This window comes from Dromiciops gliroides, chromosome 4 (genome assembly GCF_019393635.1).
Source record: "Dromiciops gliroides isolate mDroGli1 chromosome 4, mDroGli1.pri, whole genome shotgun sequence".
Taxonomy (NCBI): Eukaryota; Metazoa; Chordata; class Mammalia; order Microbiotheria; family Microbiotheriidae; genus Dromiciops; species Dromiciops gliroides.
Window position 1 is genome coordinate 469,445,326 of NC_057864.1, and position 20,035 is coordinate 469,465,360.

The following is a 20,035-nucleotide window of genomic DNA, read 5'->3' on the forward strand; positions in this document are numbered from 1 at the left end:
AAACTGGGCCAGGCACATACCTACATACATACATACATGTATGTTATATATCTATTTCCATATTCAACATGTAACCAAAACATATATATGGTTATACACACACAATTGCCTTGTAGCAAGCCAAGCTAATCATCTAAAGTGCCCAAGAAGATGAATTAAATACAAAGGAGGAAATGTAGGCCCTCCACAAGATTTTATGGATGCTATGAGATGTGTGGCTATCTACAGTACTGAGGAAACAGACCAGGATCACTGAGTGTTCAAGCTAGAAAGGCCTGAAGGACTATCTAGAACTGCTATTTCCGAGATGAGAAAACTGAGGCCTGGGGGGAAAGAGACTTGCCCAGGGTCACACAGCTGGTAAACACTAGAACATCTCCAGGTTCAAATGAAGGTCTGCTGACTCCAAATATGCTTCTTCCACTACATCAAGGAAAAATAATTTTTATTACTTTTGATAAACACAAAGAAAAATATCTAAGCTTCCTTATCCTGTAAACTCAGGGGGTGGGGGTGGTATTTTCGATCGACTTGCTGGCCCTTGTCGTGGAATGGCTTGTGATCTACAACAAAATGAACAACAACAACAACTAACATTTACATAGTTCCTACTATGTGCCTGCCACTGTGCTAAACACTTTACAATTATTATTTCATTGGAGCCTCACAACAACCCTGAGAGGTAGGGGCTATATTATCCCCATTTTACAGATGTGGGAACTGAAGCAAAGACAGATGAAGTGACTTGCCCAGGATCACACAGCTAGTAAGTCTCTGAGGCTGTATTTGAATTTAGTGGGTTTTTAGCTGGGACTTGAGGGCAGCCAGGGAAACCAAGGGGAAGAGATAAAGAATATTCCACCAGATGTCCACTCAAAATGCCTAGAGTCAGGACATGAAGATTTTCTTTTCTTTTAAAAGAAACAGCAGACCAGGGTCACTGGATCAGACAGCAGGTGGAAATGAGTGATACTAAGAAGGTAGAAAGGGTCCTGTCTGGGAAAGGCTTTCAAAGCCTAACAGAGAATTTTCTATTTGATCCAGAAGAACAAAGAAGGTGATATTTCTTGCACAGAGTACAATCTAAAAATATTACTTCAAAACAGCATCAATCCAACAATTCTCTAGTACTTAAAAAAATCATCCTGAAAAGGCAAAAATGGAGAATTTTAACTCTTATACTTCCTAGGGATCTTAGAAATCTTCTCATTCAACCTCTTCATTTTACAGATGAGGAAACTGATGTCTGGAAATGTTGGGAGTTTTGCCCAAAAGCCACACAGGTAACCTTTACTCAATCATCAACAAGAATTTCTTAGAACTTACTATGTGCCTTGGTACTCATCTAGGCCCACTAAGACCAAGAGCTTATCTTCTACCTGGCAGAGGTGGGGGAGAGAGATGGAGACACAAGAAGTTTCAAGCTAAGTAAATGCAGGGCACATACAAAGAGGGGGAACTAACAACTTGGGGAATCAGGGCAGGCCTCTTGGAGAAGGTGGTGCCTGAGTTGAGTCTTGAAAGGATCTAAGAGTTTCAGGGGGGTGAAAGGGACTAAGGGGAGATGGTCTCTGCAAAGACGAGGCTGGAAAGCGATGGGAGGTAACAACAAGAAGGCCAATCTGGCTGTTAATGTCAAGTGTGTATGAGGTGGAATAATGTATAATCGGCCTGGAACCAGGTTGGCAAAGGCTTTAAATGCCCAACAAAGGAATCTGGAGTTTATCCTAAAGGGCAACATGAAGTCACTGAACCTTCTTGAGCAGAGAAGGAACATGATCAGATCCAAATTTTGAGAACATCAGTTTGTCAGCTCTGTGGAAGATGGGCAGGAGAGGGAAGAGGCTGCATTTTGGGAGACTGATGAGGCAGCTCTCCGGGGGGATAGAAGTGAAGGCCTGGTCTAGGGGAATTGGGGCATAAGTAAAAATCAGGGAAAGGATTTGAGACACAGGTAGAAATAAAATTTCTAAGTCTTGACGACTGAATGAAGATGGGAAATGAGACCTGGCAGACTAAAAGAAGGGTGGCCCTCTTAAAAGAAAGATGAGGAGGCAAACGAGAGTGAATTCTGTTTCGGATAGGCTACATTTGAGATTCCTCTAAGAGTCCAAGTGCAGATGTCCAGCAGATAGCTGGACATGCAGGCCAGGACTTCAGGAGAGAGCTCCTGTGACATCTGGATGTGGACATTTGGAAGTCATCCACATAGAGATCACAGTTCAGTCCCCGAGTGCTGATGAGATCACTGAGAGAGTACAGAGGGAGGAAAAGAGAGGGACCATGAATGATGAACCAGCACAGAAGGCTGAGAAGGATCAGTCTGACAGGAAGGAAATGAAATATGACAGAACAGAGATGAGTGACTAAGAAGAATGGGAATCTCAAGTGTGTCAAATGCTATGATTGGTCAAAAAGAATGACTAAGAAAAGACCAATGGATGTGGCCACAAAAAAAACCATTGATGCTCTTGGAGAGAGCTCTTCTACATGAGTGAAAGGGACTGAGAAGCCATCAGAAGGGGACAAAGTAGAAGCAGGGGGATAGGGGCTGCAAAAAGGAAGAGACCTAGAGGGACAACCGCGGGGCATGGTTGTAGCTGCCCCCCCACACCTGTGATTTGTTTGGCACTGTGAGGTTTTCAAAGCAGCATTTTTTCTAGATGAGGAAATGGCGGTTAAGAAGGGTTCAGTGGGGGGCAGCTAGGTGGCACAGTGGATAGAGCACCGGCCCTGGAGTCAGGAGTACCTGAGTTCAAATCCAGCCTCAGACACTTAACACTTACTAGCTGTGTGACCTTGGGCAAGTCACTTAACCCCCATTGCTTCACTAAAAAAAAAAAAAGAAAAGAAAAGAAAAAGAAGGGTTCAGTAACTTGTCCAGGATCACATGGGTAGTCTGGGGCTGGATTCAAATTCAGGTCTTCCTGACTCCAAGTAAAGAATGTTTAAGGATGGAAGAGATCAGCGCATGTTTGACAGCAGTAGGGAAGGAGCCAGCAGAAATGGAATGGTTAAAAATTAGGGGAGGGGAGGAGCAAACTCCTGGAGTAGAGAAGAGGGGTTATGATCGGGGGCACAAGCAGAAGGAGCCACCTCATCCTCCAAGATTGGAGCCACCAAGAGGACACTGGAATGATTCAAAATGTGCCAACACAGAAGAGAAGGAGCTTTCTTGGACGGCCTCATTGTTTTCAGGGAAGTATGAGTCTAGGCCCACTGCTGAAAGGAAGGGGAAGGGGTGGTATATGTGTCATGAAGGGAAAAGATTTGGAATAGAACCTGTGGGAGTATGCCAGGAAGTCAGCCAGTGAGGAATAAAAGAACTGGCGTGCAGCAGTGAGGGCTCAGTTGAGATTAGGTGATAAAGTCTTAGTGGGCCCAGTCAGGGTAACTGTGGGACTTGATCTACTAGTGTTCCACAGTTCTAGAGCAAAAGCAGTGAGGGTGGATGGTGGGAATAACCTAGGAGTGGGGCTGAATGACTACTGACAGTGACACATGTGGATTGATTGTTTGCCATCTTGGTTTCAACTTATGATCAATGCCCAACTCATTCAGAAAGGGAGAAACATCAATGGGCCAAGGAAGCAAGGGATTAAAAAGAAGAAGGAGAAGACAATGTCAAGTTAAACCAGTAAATTAAAGGGTTAAGATTTTGAAAGGGAGGCCAGAGTACAGGTGCTGGCCTGGGAAAGCAGGGGAGGTTTTGGTGAGGATGGAGAATAGGTTTAGGTGGGGATGGAGAATAGGTTTAGGTGGGGTGAGCCCTAGAGAGAGAGGAAAGACTAGGAGGTCATAGTCAGAGAGAGGAATTTCAGAATTATGGACTATGATAGTAGGGAGCAAACAAAATAAAGGAGATGGACGTTCCTGTGCTTGACTGAAGAGTTTAGTGAACTGAGCACACAGTTCTTAGCACGCAGTGCTTAATAAATGCTTCCTAAAGAACCGACATCAACAGATTTAAATCTACTCTTGTGGACAATAAGCCTATGTTACTATGGTGAAACAGTTCTCTTCCTTCATTTCAACGAGCCTTGTCTGCCATTATTTAAAGGCATATTAATGGTAGTAATAATAAATATGGCTTTGAAATGGGTGCTCCCTTTACTTACATTATCAGACCATATCCTAACCTGTGAGGGTCACCTTTATATTTCATTCAAAACACCCAAGGGAAAACAACTGCCTTACTAAGCACCATTTGAACTCCCTTCCCAAAAAAATTAACCCAGGGAAACTTTTGACTAATAAGACTGGTTTTAGCTCCCCCACTCATGTCAGCTGGACAGCAGGACAGGAAGAGCTTTCTGCAGCACTGTACTCCATTACTGCTGAGTCTATTTGTGCACTAATATAAAGGGCGTTCAGAGACAGGGCTTTCCATTCACAGATTGGGGACCATTTCTCTCTTTTTAAAATGCTTTATTGATTTTTTTTATATTGCTGTCACTTACCAATTAACTTCCCCTTTCACCGCCCTTCCCATAGATCCTCCCCTTGTGGCTAAGCTTCTGTGGAAGCTCATTTCTCATCTACCCACCCTTTCTCTTAAGGGGAGCACACAGGGAATAGAAGTCAAGTAAAAGCAAGTCATGAGTGCGTGCTGCATTAAGTGGAAGAAGTTTAAGAGCAGGTCTGGGCTTATTTGTTGTTGTTGTTGTTCCTGGCCATTAGGGTAGAGGAAAAGAATGAGAACTCTGTTGTTTGTTCATTGTTCTGAACAAGAGAGCAGCCCCACATCTTTAGCACACAAAGATCCTCACCAGGCTGGAAATGGGATCAGATCACGTTCCTTTGGATTTTACGATGTATAGACCTTGTAATTTAGCACTTCGTGATACATTATGCTTACATTGTGCGATCCTGGATCAGGTACAGCTTTCAGGTTTCTCTAACTGGATGCTAAATGCCTGGGGCAATAATCCTGTGCTATACTCCTGTTCTGCAGCAGAAAGTGCCCTGAAATTGGAAAGAGAAGGCCAGATTTTGAGTTCTAGGCTTTGTGAGTCAATGCAACTCTGGAGAGGAAGTATGACAGAACTTAAATATTTATAGAATGATTTCATAAAACTCTGTTCTAAGATAATAATAGCCCTTCAACGCTTTAAGGATCTGTGAATTCATCTGTGTGGGTGCACCCCCTTCCAAGGCACACTGTATGTTAGTACGATGGCCTCTGAAGCGGGAGCCTGAAGACCATGGCATGATCCCAATGGATGCATGATCAATCAGAGGATAGGAAGATGGGTCACATGCCATCCTCTCCACTACAGTCTATCATGGGGCTTGTCTCCAACACAATCACACTTACTCTTTGCCCATTTCACGTCTATATTCCCCCACTCCACCTGTTCCAGAAACTATGAAAGTCCATAACCATACCCCTTTTGATTCAGGCATACTCACCAAAAAAAATGTACTGTTAGGGATGCCTGATCAAAAAAAGTTTGAAGGCCAGTGACTCAGTAGACTATCCTCAAGGATTAGTAGGACTGAACATTTAACACCCAATAGAAAACCTGGTGATATACTTCTTCAAAGCTACCTATGCTGACAGATCAATGGCAGGACCTTACCAGCACACACACTCTCCTGGCACCCCCTTGGAGAAGCCAGACTCACCTCTGTGGGGCATCATAACGGGACCCAGTGGAAGACGTAGGCCTTTATGCTTTGAAAATGAGCTAAACAGATTTGCCCCCTTAAAGCTAATCCTAAAAATCTTTTTTGGGTGTTTGTTTGTTTTTGTTTTTGTTTTTTTGCGGGGCAATGAGGGTTAAGTGACTTGCCCAGGGCCACACAGCTAGTGTCAAGTGTCTGATGCCAGATTTGAACTCAGGTCCTCCTGAATCCAGGGCTGGTGCTTTAGCCACTGCGCCACCTAGCTGCCCCCAGTCTGGTTTCTTTTCAACCACTGATCACAAACATGGAGTCTGGTAACTTCAAGAAAAATACAAAGGCTATCAAGGTCTCACATGCTGTGCGTCTGTGGACTAGAAAAAAATATTGGACTCAAAGGAAATCACAAGAGGCTTGAACTCTTTGCAAGATGAGGGACTGAATTCAGCCAGTGTATGTTTACAGCACTAAGTAGGCAAACACCAGATGCAGAAATGAAATCAAATTGTAAGTGAAGCCAGGGTAAATCAATATCCACAAAGGTGTTTGATAAGAAGATATGATTTCCCCCAGACAAATCCTGGCTACGTTGGAGGCACTTTCTGACAGCTGGACAGGAAAAACTGAGGGATAATGACTGACAAACAACCAACTCATTTCATCTCCAAACATATTTTGATCCTTCCTCTATGACTAAAAATAAAACTGAATGAGCACTCCTAATATATGCATATTTACTTATTTATAAGTTATGTACATATATACTACTGCATGAATAATGATATCCATTATAAAACATAAAAATAGACATTTTAAAAAGATGAGATAAATAGAAAATAATATGTGACATGAAAGTCAGTAGGAAGCCACTGGAATTTATTGAGAAGGGGAGAGATATGGCCAGACTTATGTTTTAGGGAGAAAACAATCATTTTAGCAGCTGTATGGAGGCTGCAGTGGAGAAGGGAGTGACTTGAGGCAGGGAAACCAACTGTAGGGTTATTACAGTAGTCCAGGCAAAAGGATTGGTTAAGGACTGAAGTAGGAGAGGGACCGGGGAAGTGGAGAGAAGGGGCTAATGGGGGAGAGATAGAATGGACAAAACTTGGCAAGTGATTGGGGGTGGGGGTGGGGGTGGGGGACAGTGAGGAAACAGAAATAGGCCAAGAGGTTGTAAAAACCTGGGCAACTTATGAAGTGAGGCTGCCCTTGGCAGTAATAGGGAGGAAGTAATGAAAGATGGGGGTGGGGGAGAGTTAGAAAGATGATCTAACACTATCTGAGATACACATCACAATCCATCCATGCTGCATCATCCTTTGTGATTTACTTTGTTCTACCCCCCCCCAAAAAAAGGGGGGGGAGAGAAAGGCAGGACTCGACTCTTAATTAACACCTTAGAGCAAAGAGGCTGCTTGCTCCTCCAAGGGGTGTTATAAGGTGATCTGGAGTTGGGGTGAAATTTTCCCAACGGCACATGCACAGTGGCTATAGAGGTGGTTATGTTAGGTAGTAACTACCCTTAAATGGTGAAGGGCTGGCTCAAATTGAGAGAGGTTAGAAGATTACACAACAGAGGGAGGGAGTGGAATGGTATAGTACTGGAGGATAAGGGTAGGTATAGTTATAATTGGATATCTTTGCATGGGGGATGTGATCTATCTTCCCATCCTCCAGTAGGGTTGATCACACAACCTCCTAGAGTAAACCGTGCCCCCCAATGACTTCATCACTCTACTTTGGAGACCACTCACCTAAGTGGCTTAGAAATGAACCCTGATCAAAGTGTACACAAAATGAACACCACATGTGATACACACAGTAACTTAAATAGTAAGGGGAGTTGGGAGTGGTCACCCCCATGTATTGAAGATGAAACACTAAGTCAGTTCATATAGCAAGATGATTGAGAGGTGGTCAAGAAAGACTACTGAATTAACAAGTTAGATCTCACGGGGGCACTCAGTGTTAAAAATGAATGAGAGACAAAGAACATAGTGGGATGAGTCAGTGGTTCAGCTCAATGAATAATGATAAATACATCAACATGTTGATTCTTACTGTTCAGTGGAATTCTCCACTCAGTGACAAGCAATTACAGATTTGAAAGTCATGAGAAATATGATCTTATTTATGAAATTACTGGAAATGATATATTTACAAAGATGAGTTGCCAAGTCTAAGAAACTGTTAAATAGATGGATGCAACTACAAACACTTTAAATAGAGAAAGAACATACCATTTATACCCTTGTATTAGCTTACCATTATGATGTAGCTATTCCTAAAATTATACTCGGACAACTTGGAATAATAATGTGAACACTATCTTCTTAACTTGTAGGTCACCCAGTACTGTCAATGGATTTTGAAATTACCAGAGTATATCCACTTAAATTTTATTTGTATGTGGAAAATAAGATGTAGGCTGTCTCTTTTGGTTTTTAATATTTATGTTTTTAAATGTTAGCCTCTCCATTGCTACTTTCCTCAAATTCCAATGACGATGAAAAAGTGAAGAATTGTGCCCCAGATGATAATATTTACAATATAATATATAATATAATAACAAGATAATATATGCCCCAGATATAATAAATTAGATACCTCTCTGGCAACAGAATAAAGTCATCATGCCCACTGAGAGTTGAGTTTTGCCTGTGACCTCTGCCCATAAACATTCTGATAAAACATGGTTACCCTGTCACCTCATGAATCCCAGAAGCAGAAAGATGGAGAAATTATGAGAGAACATCAGCCCTGTACCCAGAAGACAAATGTCCGCCACTTCCTGCGAGATTCTGGAATCAGGAAAGCCTAGGGTTAAATTCTGCCTCTGTGAGCCTGGGCAGGTCACTTCTCACTGAACCCCACTCAGTTCCCACTTCTATAAAATGGGGATAATAAAGCTTTTAGCAGTTACCTCCAAAGATTACTCTAAGGCCCAAACGATCCAATGGCTGTCAAGTACTTTACCAAATCTTAAAGCAATATATTGATGCTGGTTATCATTATCATCATCACCACCATCTATTTCTTGGGGTTGTTGGTTGTGAGAAAAACACTTTGTAAAACATAAAACATCGGGGCAGCTAGGCGGCGCTATAGTGGATAGAGCACCGGCCCTAGAGTCAGGAGGACCTGAGTTCAAATCCGGCCTCAGACACTTAACACTTACTAGCTGTGTGACTCTGGGCAAGTCACTTAACCCCAACTGCCTCACTAAAAACAAACAAACAAAAAAAAACATAAAACATCATAAAGACACACACATGTACATGAGACCAACATAATGAACATGGGAAACAGTGATATTACTGAATGAGAATAGCACCCAATCAAATCTACAAATATTGAGTGTTTAGGTGGGGCTGGGCCAGAAGTCAAGAAGAGCCAAATCTGGCTTCAGATCCTTCCTAGCTGTATGACCCTGGGCAAGTCACTTCACCTTCTTTGTCTCGCTTTCCTCATCTGTCAAATGAGCTAGAGAAGGAAATGGCAAAGCACTCCAGGATCTCTGTCAAGAAAATTCCAAGTGGAGTCACAAAGAATCAGACACGACTCAAACAACTGAACAACAACAAACGTAATATACAAGATATTAGGCTATAATGAACCCCAGACCCCAAAAAGCTACTAAAGATGAACGCCATTAATTAATAGGTCTTTGTGCATTTGCCTCCATGTAACCAGGTTCTCCTTTGGTATTTTTCAATTGTCAGTCGCAAAGAAGTGACTCATATCACAGCCTATGAAAAGAAATTCTGGGGGTTGTATGTATAACCTGTTAATCTTGGGTCCAGAGGATGGCTGGCACCAGTTCTGTACACACTGATTCTTCATTCTGAGCACAGAATAAAGAATAAGAGCCTTCTGATCCTCTTCCTTTGATTTTTTTTCCCCATGGTATTTGCTATCAAAGTGGCATTCTTTTCCTTTTTAAAAAATGTATGAGAAAATGAAAACCAATGACATGGGAACCTGTTACTTCTATCAAAATTATAATAGCCCATTTTTAACATTTGGAGAAGATAATCTTGTTTCTCTTTGGTCCCCCGCTGTGAGAGAGAGAGAGATCTTGTTATATATACAGATGAGTGACTCAAGCCAAAAACTCAATATTGAACACATTTGGGATGTACTTCAAAAAGTACAAGAGTTTGAGGTGACCTCAGAATCACAGAATCTCGGGGCTAAGAGGGGCCTCTGAGTGAACTAGTCAAACCTAAACACAAACAGGAATCCCCTTGACTGCCCAGCAGATGGTCACTGATCCCTTTTGGAAAGGCTTCCAGAGCAGCAGAAGTCTGGACCTGCTGAGTAGTCTGATCCACCTTTGGGCAGCTCTTACTGAGACGAATTTGTTCTTTATGTCAAATTTGCCCTTTCACAACTTCTGTCCATTGCTTCTATGTCTGTTATCTGGGGCCAAACAAAACAAGTATAATCCCTTTTCCAGGAGACAACACAATACTCTAAATGTGGCACCGTCCAGGGAGACCACCACCTCCCTAGTACAGAATGCTAACCCTCTCAATGTAGCTTAACATCCCAGGAACTGGCAATGTAACTATGTAGTCTGATGTCACACAAGTGGCTGGGAGATAGGAGGAGGAAAACAAATTAATTAAGAAAGACAAAGTTTGTGAGAAGGACAAAAGCAGTACAAGCCCCTTTGGGCAGGGTCTGTCTTTGTTTCTGTGCAGGACAGTTTTGTGTTTGACAGTGGAAATGACAAGTTAAGAAATGTCTTAGTGTGAAGCATTACTCCCTCTTACAGAGTCAAGGACAGGGCATTGATCACAGAGAAGCGGGAGCATCTAAGAAGAATCTATGCAAAGCAGAGAGAAGGTGAGGATGGTCTCCTTTCTTAGGAGAACTATATAAAGTGGCACTTTATGAGGAACTTAGCAGGGCAATGTAGTTGGAGACTTTTCTGTGTTTATTAAAAGAGATGACTAAGAGAAAGGACTAATGCCTCAGAGAAATAGGAAGACACTTTAAGAGATTTTAATCATTATCTATAGTGCGTCAATCAACTACTGACATTTTAAGGGTATGAGGTGACTGACAGTGACATCAGTCCTAGCCAAAACACTATAAATATCTTCATGTTTATTATCAATCACTTAATTAATTATATATCTAATAATTTTAATACTTAACTAGAGATAAGAATAATCACGAATGGGAAAAGAGGTTTCTCTAGTTCATTAATTAATATTTAATGAATTGAAGTGTGGTGCAGGTTCAAGTTAAATAATTAACTAATCCACTTTGTATCTCCTACCCTGGCTGGTTTCAACTCTACAGAATAAGATTCCCCTTCCCAGGCAGGATAAGCTCATAATTTCAAAACTCACCACCATACAACCTATTTAAGCCTTAACTGATACCGCCTCCCACAGTGTCCTCTCCCCTCTGATTAGAGGGCTGGAGGGTGACATAGCAAACTCTTCCCAATACCTTCCTTTATAGAGGGCAGAAACTAGACTCAGATCACTCCTCTTTGCATCTGTAGCCCAACATGGTTTCAACTCCACAGAACGAGATGACTCTGCTTTGGGTACCCCCTAGGATCCCCTCTCCCCCTACCTTCCTGCCTCCTTTTGTGTATTCTCTCTCCCTTTAGATTACAAGCTCCTTGAGGGCAAGGGCTGTCTTTTTATTCATTGCATTCCTAGTGCTTAGTATGGTGCCCAGTACATAGCAGATGTTTAATATTGGATTGGACAATGGCAAGATATCATAAATTACTAAAAAAGTCCTTGCTTTCTTTTGTCTATACAGGTCTTTTTACAATCTATGTTGGTTGATGAGTTCCCTGTGCATCCACATTGGTATCCTTAGATAACATCCCCTTTTCTTCCTCAAGAGAATTGTTCTCCTTTGTACTTTCAGAATTTCACTCTTAAGAATGCCCTATGCGGCTAGGTGGCACAGTGGATAAAGCACGGCCCTGGATTCAGGAGGACCTGAGTTCAAATTCGGCCTCAGATGAAAGAAAGGAAGGAAGGAAGGAAGGAAGGAAGGAAGGAAGGAAGGAAGGAAGGAAGGAAGGAAGGAAGGAAGGAAGGAAGGAAGAAGAAAGAAAGAAAGAAAGAAAGAAAGAAAGAAAGAAAGAAAGAAAGAAAGAAAGAAAGAAAGAAAGAAAGAAAGAAAGAAAGAAAGAAAGAAAGAAAGAAAGAAAGAAAGAAAGAAAAGAAAAGAAAAGAAAAGAAAAGAAAAGAAAAGAAAAGAAAAGAAAAGAATGCTCTCCTGGGTTGATTTCTCTAGCAAATGGTTTTTGTTTTGTTTTGTTTTTTGTCCAAGGGATCCCATTTCTAAGAACCAATTGAAATCTGCTATATTGAAATCTGAGCTATATTTCAAGTTATGCCTGGCTTTCCTTTTCTCTATTACAAATCTTAAGAAGGAATGGTCAGGGGCAGCTAGGTGGCGCAGTGGATAGAGCACCGGCCCTGGAGTCAGGAGTACCTGAGTTCAAATCCGGCCTCAGACACATAACACTTACTAGCTGTGTGACCCTGGGCAAGTCACTTAACCCCAATCGCCTCACTAAAAAAAAAAAAAAAAAAAATTAAATAAAAAAGAAGGAATGGTCAGTTTACCCTCATTTGTTTCCTACCATTTCTTTTCCAGCAACCAGTTCTCCCTGGTTCCTTTGCTACTTACTCCATCTTTTTAAAGGATGAACTTATTAAACTAATAAAGAAACTTCTGATTGCTCTGCTTGGGGTAGAAAATGTGATCTGTTTTCAAATCCCATATTTCTTCTGTCTATCCAAGTAGGCTGTGGTAGACTCCAATGAAGATATTGTTTCTGTTTCTGTCTCCATTTCTCTTCACCCAAATACTTTTAAGCCCTGTTTCTCCCTTCTGATTCTTGGATTTCCTCACATGAGCCTATCTTCTCAATACACAATGCTACCTTGTCCCCTTCAAACCATCCTGCCCTCAGTATACACCTTGTTACACCATGTCCCTGTGATACCTACATACTCACCTTGCTTAAAACTCATACTTTATACCATTTTTTAGATACTTGAGACCATGGGTTGTATTGCTGGCTCCTTCCGTGGATCTTGTTTCTCCTATGAATCAGTTTCTATTAGTCATCTTCACATGCTGTAGCTTTTCTATATCATTTCTAGCTTGGTAAATATACGTAAGCAGTTTTCTCCTTTTTTCCATCCTTTTCAGTGTAAAGTCCTTTGGATCACATTCTGGACCCTCCAGGAAAATTACCTTCTTACCAGTCCTTGTTAGGTAGATTCTGTACCTAGACAAAAGCTGGGCTCAGCCACCTTGACAGGTGACTGAGTACAAGTCTACTTCACCCATTATATTTCGCTAATCCCAGACCCCAGACCGTTCTTACCATTCCCATTCCAGCCAGTCACCCTTTGCCCCATTGAATTTTCTACCTCTTGCTCTGGGCACAATAATCAGATTAATAGGAAGGAAGGAAAACACCTGCTACACACCAGACACTGTGGTCAGCCCTTCACAAATAGCTCACTCAGTCTTCACAACAACCCTGAGAAGCAGGTGCTGCTGTTAAACCCATTTTACAGATAGGGAAAGGAAGGCAGACAGAAGTGAAGTGACTTGGCCTGGATCACACAGTCAGTTCTTGTGGCTGGATTTGAACTCAGGGCTTCCTGATTCCTAGTTCAGTGCTCTATCCACTGTACCATCTATTGCTTCTAGAGAAGGTGTGTGAATTGACTGCCCTCCAGGTCAACTAAGAATCCCTGTAACTCCCCTGAACAAAACTCCCTTCCCTGGCTGCCCCTCCACTACATGTGTCTCCCTCGTTTAGGTTGTAAGTTCAGTCAGAGAAAGAACCGTCTCAATTTTTGTATTCTTATTCCCAACACTTAGCACAATTCCTAGTACTATGGTAAGAGCTTACCAAATGATCTTTCACTCATTCGTTCCTTTTAAGCTCTGGTCCAGAAACCCAAACCTCGTTCTGAGGCATCATCTCCTAAACCAGCTGCTCAATCTGTCTTCTGAAGCCCCTGCCCCATCTATAGTGACTGAGCCCTGACGTTTCCTGCCTAAGACTTTGTCATCTTTGACTCTGCTTTGTAGAGTCTTCCTAGCAGCATCATTTCTGCTCACACACACAACCACTAGTGGAGAGAATGCTCAGTTATCTGGTTTGACGATTCCTGAGAGGTTACACACAATATAACTCTCCAGGAGGCCGGCAGATCTCTCTACTATTGTCATCCGGTCAACAAAGAGCTGACTCACAACCTCTCAGCAGGGACTCTTTCAATCTCCAACCTCTACTGGAGGACTTTTCACTTCAGGGCGCCCATGGATGCAGCATTCCTGAGAGCACAAACAGTGATTTCTTCCTCCAAGGGCTCAGTTCTTCCCCACTCCCCCTTCCCTTCCTTGGGAAGAGCCTCCTGTGTGTTTCTCAGCTCCAAGTCTTCAGTGGCTCCTGGTATTCTGCTATCTATCCTCCCATCTCCTAGTCAAGGGCAGGAATCCACTTTGCTTCTTCTGAGCCTTCTTTGTTTTAGCACCAATTTGTGTGTGTGTGTGTGTGTGTGTGTGTGTGTGTGTGTGCGTGTGCGCGTGCGCGCACTTCAAGAATACTGTATGCCCTCTGGTAACCCTGAAAATGAGGAGGATTCCTTGAACCCCTTTATCCTCCCTTCTCTGAGAGGGAGATCAGGCCACATTTTAACTGGTCACTTGGCCGTGACAGAAATACAAAGACTACATACTCTGTGCAGATCACTGAAAAATTCACCACTCTTGCCCGCAGTGAGATCCTTAGTGCTTTATGATTCTCGCTAGTAGTTCCCCTGGAGAACTCTTATAACAAACTTCCTACGGAAATGTTCCTTTTTTTTTTTTAATTTAACCTAAATTTCTTTTTCGTTCCAAATTCTCTCCTTCCCTTCTCCCTTTCCCTTCCCCATTGAGAAGATAAGAAAATCAAAATCCATTACAAAAATCTATTTTATGGAGATTTTCAACTACAGGAGTTATGTCACTGTCCTTACCTCATTAGAAGCTCAATAACCAGGGGTCAGCTAGGTGGCACATTGGATAAAGCACCAACCCTGGATTCAGGAGGACCTGAGTTCAAATCCAACCTAAGACACTTGACACTTGACACTTACTAGCTGTGTGACCCTGGGCAAGTCACTTAACCCCTACTGCCCCGCAAAAAAACAAAACAAAAAAAAAGAAGTTCAATAACCAGACTCTACTTGTTTTCCCTTGTTTAACTAACTACCCACTTGCCTTGTATTACAAATGTATTCCTCCCTTCTTCCTCCTCAATCTCAAGCCATCCCTTTCTCCAACTCAAACCTTTTTTTCTCCTCTAGTTCTAGTCCTTTTCTTTCTCCTCATCTTTCGACTTCTCAAACCCTCCCACATTTCCCTTCCCCTGAGTCAGTTCCTGCTTTTCTTCACAAATCTAAAACCTTCCAAGCCTCCTTCACGATTTCATTTACTTCTCCAGCTGAAGTTCTGCTCATTCTCCTTTTCTAGACTCCATGATGTGCAAGGTCCCTTCCATCTCTGACTTTCCTTGACTGTTAACTGCTGTTTGTTAAATTCAGAATAACAAAAAATAAAATTTACTTTAAAATTTTTTCTACAATTCAACAATTTATCATACCATAATTTTGTTTGTTCTACAAGAAATGAAAAATGGGAATATTTTATTGCAAGAAAAACTTGAAAAAGCAGGAAATCAATGAGAGTACGCTTCACTAGAGAGCCTGCTACCCATTTGGGGGGAGGGGATAATGAATTAGCTTTGTCCTCATGCTTTTCTCCTTATCCCTCCACTTTTCCTTTAGCAATAATTTCCATCTATAATTTCCTCCCCACCCCCAAGCCTATGTGGGGACTTAGGAGAACACAGAAGACAGCAGGGAAGGATGTTTTGGGAGGGAGGGACAGCAATTTTATATCTTCATTTCAGAATCCAGCCTTTGTAATTCTTTTTTTGAAAGTTTTCCTCATAGCCCTAAAGCAGCTTTGCTTTTCTTTTTCTGAAGTTGCTCCAAGGGTTTTATTGTTAAATGCTGTAACTAATTCAAATCCCAAAGTGTCATTTCCTGAGGCTCTCCTCCCCAAAAGGAAAAATGTCTTATGTGCAGATCAAAAACAATCTGAAATATACAACCATGCATCAACCACAACTTCTGAGATCACTGGTGTTCACTTTCTCATTCCAACACTGAGTGCCTACCTACCCGTGTGCATGATACTGTGCCCCAAACTTAAAGCACAACGATTCTTCCTTGGAATGTGACTAAGGAGACCAGGAAAGGTTTTAATTATGAACCAGCATGCTTTCTCCAACGCTAAAACATCCTCAACATATTCATAGTCAAAGACATAAATCAATGCCAGAGTGAACAAGAATCATATCACAGAAAAGCATGGGAAGTTTATATGAACTGATGCAAAGTAGAGTTAGAAAAACTAGGAAAAAACATACAAAAGGATTACAACATAAATGGAAAGAACAACCAGAATGAAGCCAATTGCTGTATCATTATAGTTATTGAGGTTGTCCCCAAAGAAGGAATAAGAGAATACATTTCGTTCCCTTCTTTGCAGAGGCAGAGGGACAATGGGTAAGGGATGCTGAATATATTATCAGATTTGGTTAATAGGCTGGTTGATTTTGTTAAACGGGTTTTTTTTCTTTTGTAAAAAGGAATGGTCCTCTAGGTTTGGGATATTTTGGGAAATAAAGGTGGAGCTAAAGAACAAAAGATAGCATTAATATTATAGTAAAATTATAATTATAGGGGCAGCTAAATGGTGCAGTAGATAGAGCACTGACCCTGGAGTCAGGAGGACCTGAGTTCAAATCCTGCCTCAGACACTTAACACTCACTAGCTGTGTGACCCTGGGCAAGTCACTTAACCCCAGTTGCCTCACTAAAAAACAAAAACAAAACAAAACAAACAAAAATTATAATTATAGTAAAAATTCCTTAATAATGAATTCTACAGGACACACTAGTTATTTCACCAGAAGTTTAAGTGAATATATTAACAAATCACATTCTCCTCCTGCATGCAGAAACAATGCTGATTGCCAGCCTTTTGCTTCTCTTCCTTGACCACCATACTTTCTTATGATCTCAGATTCACAATGGGAAGGACCTTAAAAATCACTAGTCCCTTCACTTTATACTTTAGCAAAACAAGGCTCAGACTGGTGATTTGCCCAGAGTCACATAGCTGGCCGAACCAGGACATGAACCTATGTCTTCTTACAGTCCAACCCTGCCTTTTTGTGTGGCAGGAGGTTTCAGTGGCCAGGGTGTTAAAGGAAAAGAGAAAAAGGGAATTAATGGTAATTGCTTCTTGGAGATATGACAAAAGGAGAATAAATTATTCAACTATAGCACAGAGCAACCACTTCTCTCCCCTCTACCAAGCAAAGGCATGTTCATTTCCCCCCTTATACTGTGAGCTCCTTGAGAGAAGGAACTGAGTTTCATTTCTTTTCTTTTCTTTTCTTTTTTTTGGCCTTTATTTGTAACCCCAGTGCTTAGCATAGTGCCTGACACTTAGTAAATGCCAATTAGTGAGCTGAAAAACAAGGTAAGGTTTTTTTCACTGTATAGCGTTAACTATTAAGCAGCCAAAGGCCAGAGAAAGCACTGTCATACAGGATTATTTAATGTATAAAATTTTACAATTAGAACAATAACAAAGACTTTTTTCTACAGAGCATCTGGAAACATGAGAAGGGTTCTTAGCTTTGTTCTATAGAAGGCTTCTTGCTGACAGTATCCTTTGTAATAATAGTTGTTTTGAAGTTTATAGAGTGCTTTCTTGCCTCATAATGATCCTGTGTGATATGTGATTATTCCCATTTTACAGATGAGGAGACAAACACCAAGAGGTGAAAGCAGATGCTTATAAGCACCCAGTTAGTAACGAGCAGAATTGAAATTTGAACCTTGCTTCTCTGCCTCCAAATCCAGGGCTCTTTCTATTGTAAAATATTGAGTCCCAAAAACCAAGTCTCTCGGTTTGAGAGCAACAAAAATAATAATTTTCTACCCATTGGGAAACTGACTTCTAGTTAAATTGTGTCACATACAATAATGAAGAAGACCAAGGTTCAAACTCTATGAAGATGAGCGAGTCACTTAAGCTCTCTGAGCCTATGCTTTGTAACATGTTAAAAAGGGATCGTAATACTTCTTTACCTAGTAGAGATCATAGAATCTAGCAAAAGCAGAAGGGCACCCTGAGGGAGATACAGGAGGCGGCATGTGCCAGGTGAGTCAAACCACCACCACCTTGACTAATATCTCCCCTCACATCCTGATGGAGACAGTAAAACCCTTGGGAAAAGCAGTGCTTCCGGCCCAGTCTCCTTAGCCATCATCCTGGGAATCTGCCCCTGTGGAGAGGCCGGCCGGCCACTGCTCCTGTATGTGCTACAGTCATAGCCACCAAAGACCCAGAAAGGAAAGTTCTTGTCCCCACGGTCCTTGGCACTATCGAACGGTTCAACATTTCATCAGAAATTTATAACATTGATCTTTACCACCTAAAAAGAGGCACCAGCATCTGCTTTGCTGACATACCTTAAGCACTGTGGGACCCTTGCATCTGACTTGAAGCTGAAACCTTCCACCCTTAGAATATGTGCTCCTTCAAAGTAAGGGCTGTCTCTTACTTTTCTATTTCTGTGCCCAGGGCTTTGCACATAGTAATCCTGTTTGTGTTTTTGTTTTTTTGGTGTGAGGCAATTGGGGTTAAGTGACTTGCCCAGGGTCACACAGCTAGTAAGTGTTAAGTGTCTGAGGCCGGATTTGAACTCAGGTCCTCCTGAATCCAGGGCCAGTGCTCTATCCACTGCACCACCTAGCTGCCCCTGCACATGGTAATCTTAATAAATGTGTCAGTCATTCATTCATTTAGAAATGGAAAGATACCAGGAGCTTATCTAGTTCAACCCCCTCATTAGGAAACTGAAGCCCAGAGAAGTGAAGTGATTGGATCACATTCATACAGGCATTAAGTAGCAAAGGTAGAGGCGGGTTGTTGTTAAGAAAACACTTTAGAAACTAAAAAGGGCTATGAAAGTATAAACTATCTTCTTCATTCACTGCCGATTTAAAAGAAAACCTTCCCTAACAAAACTTACAAGTCTGAGGGAATTTGCCACTTCCTACAAAAAGCCCATCCCGGTTCTTTCCAGTTGTTAGTTTTGTACCTTCAAAAGCTACTTTGAAGGGCTATCAAACTGTGCATATGCCCTTTGATCCAGCAATACCACAGCTAGCTTTATATCCGAAAGACATGCACAAAAAGAAAAAAAGACCTATTTGTACAAAAATATTTATAGCAGCTCTTTTTGTGGTAGTTAAGAATTGGAAATCAAAGGAATGTCCATCAATTCAGGAATGGCTAAACAAACTGTGGTATATGGTTGTGATAGAATATTATTGTGCTATAAAGAATGACAAAGAGGACAATTACAGAAAGGCCTGGAAAGACTTGCATGAACTGATGTATAGTGAAGTGAGCAGAACCAGGAGAACATGCACAGTGACAGCAATATTGTTCAATGAAGAACTGTAAATGAACTTAACTACTGTCAGCAATGCAATGATCCAAGACAATCCCAAAGTACTAATGATGAAGCATACTATCCATCTCCACAGAAAGAACTGATATTGTGGATAAAGCACTGGCCCTGGATTCAGGAGGACCTGAGTTCAAATCTGACCTCAGACATTTGACACTTACTAGCTGTGTGACCCTGGGCAAATCACTTAACCCTCATTGCCCCACAAAAACCAAAAACAAACAAAAAAAGAAAGAAAGAACTGATATTGATTGAACACAGACTAAAGCATGCTATTTTCACTTATTTTTCTTTTATTCAAGTTTTCTTGTGCAAAATAAGTAATATGGTAATGTTTTACATGATTGTACATGTATAACATATCTGATTGCTTACTGTCCCAGGGAAGGGAGGAAAGAGGGATAGAATTTGGAACTTAAAACTTTATTTTGTTTTGTTTGTTTTTGGTTTGGTTTGGTTTGGTTTGGTGAGGCAATTGGGTTTAAGTGACTTGCCCAGGGTCACACAGCTAGTTAAGTGTCAAGTGTCTGAGGCCAGATTTGAACTCAGGTCCTCCTGAACCCAGGGCCGGTGCTTTATCCACTGTGCCACCTAGCTGCCCCAGAACTTAAAACTTTAAATAAAAATGTTTATTATCCCAAAAAACCTGCTTTGTATCTACTTTCGCATACATATTGTATTTAATTTTCCTCCCAAATATCTGGGAGGGCAGAAACTGTTTGGATTTTTTCTTTTTGTATTTGAAGCAGCTAACACATGGATACTTAATAAATGTTTGTTGTTTCTGCTGTGGAT

The 20,035-nt window shown here is 41.5% G+C and overlaps 1 protein-coding gene across 4 annotated transcripts in view; it reads right to left on the minus strand.

The window, feature by feature from the left end:
* TPST1 (tyrosylprotein sulfotransferase 1) overlaps window positions 1-20,035 on the minus strand; it is a 121,453-nt gene that overhangs the window by 73,359 nt on the left and 28,059 nt on the right. The window contains exon 3 of one of the 4 annotated variants that reach the window (XM_044002253.1): window positions 4,859-4,965. The exons of the other annotated variants lie outside the window; for them this stretch is intronic. The gene's annotated coding sequence lies outside the window, so the exon portion shown is untranslated. The remainder of the gene's footprint in view (window positions 1-4,858; window positions 4,966-20,035) is intronic. 4 annotated transcript variants of the gene reach the window in all.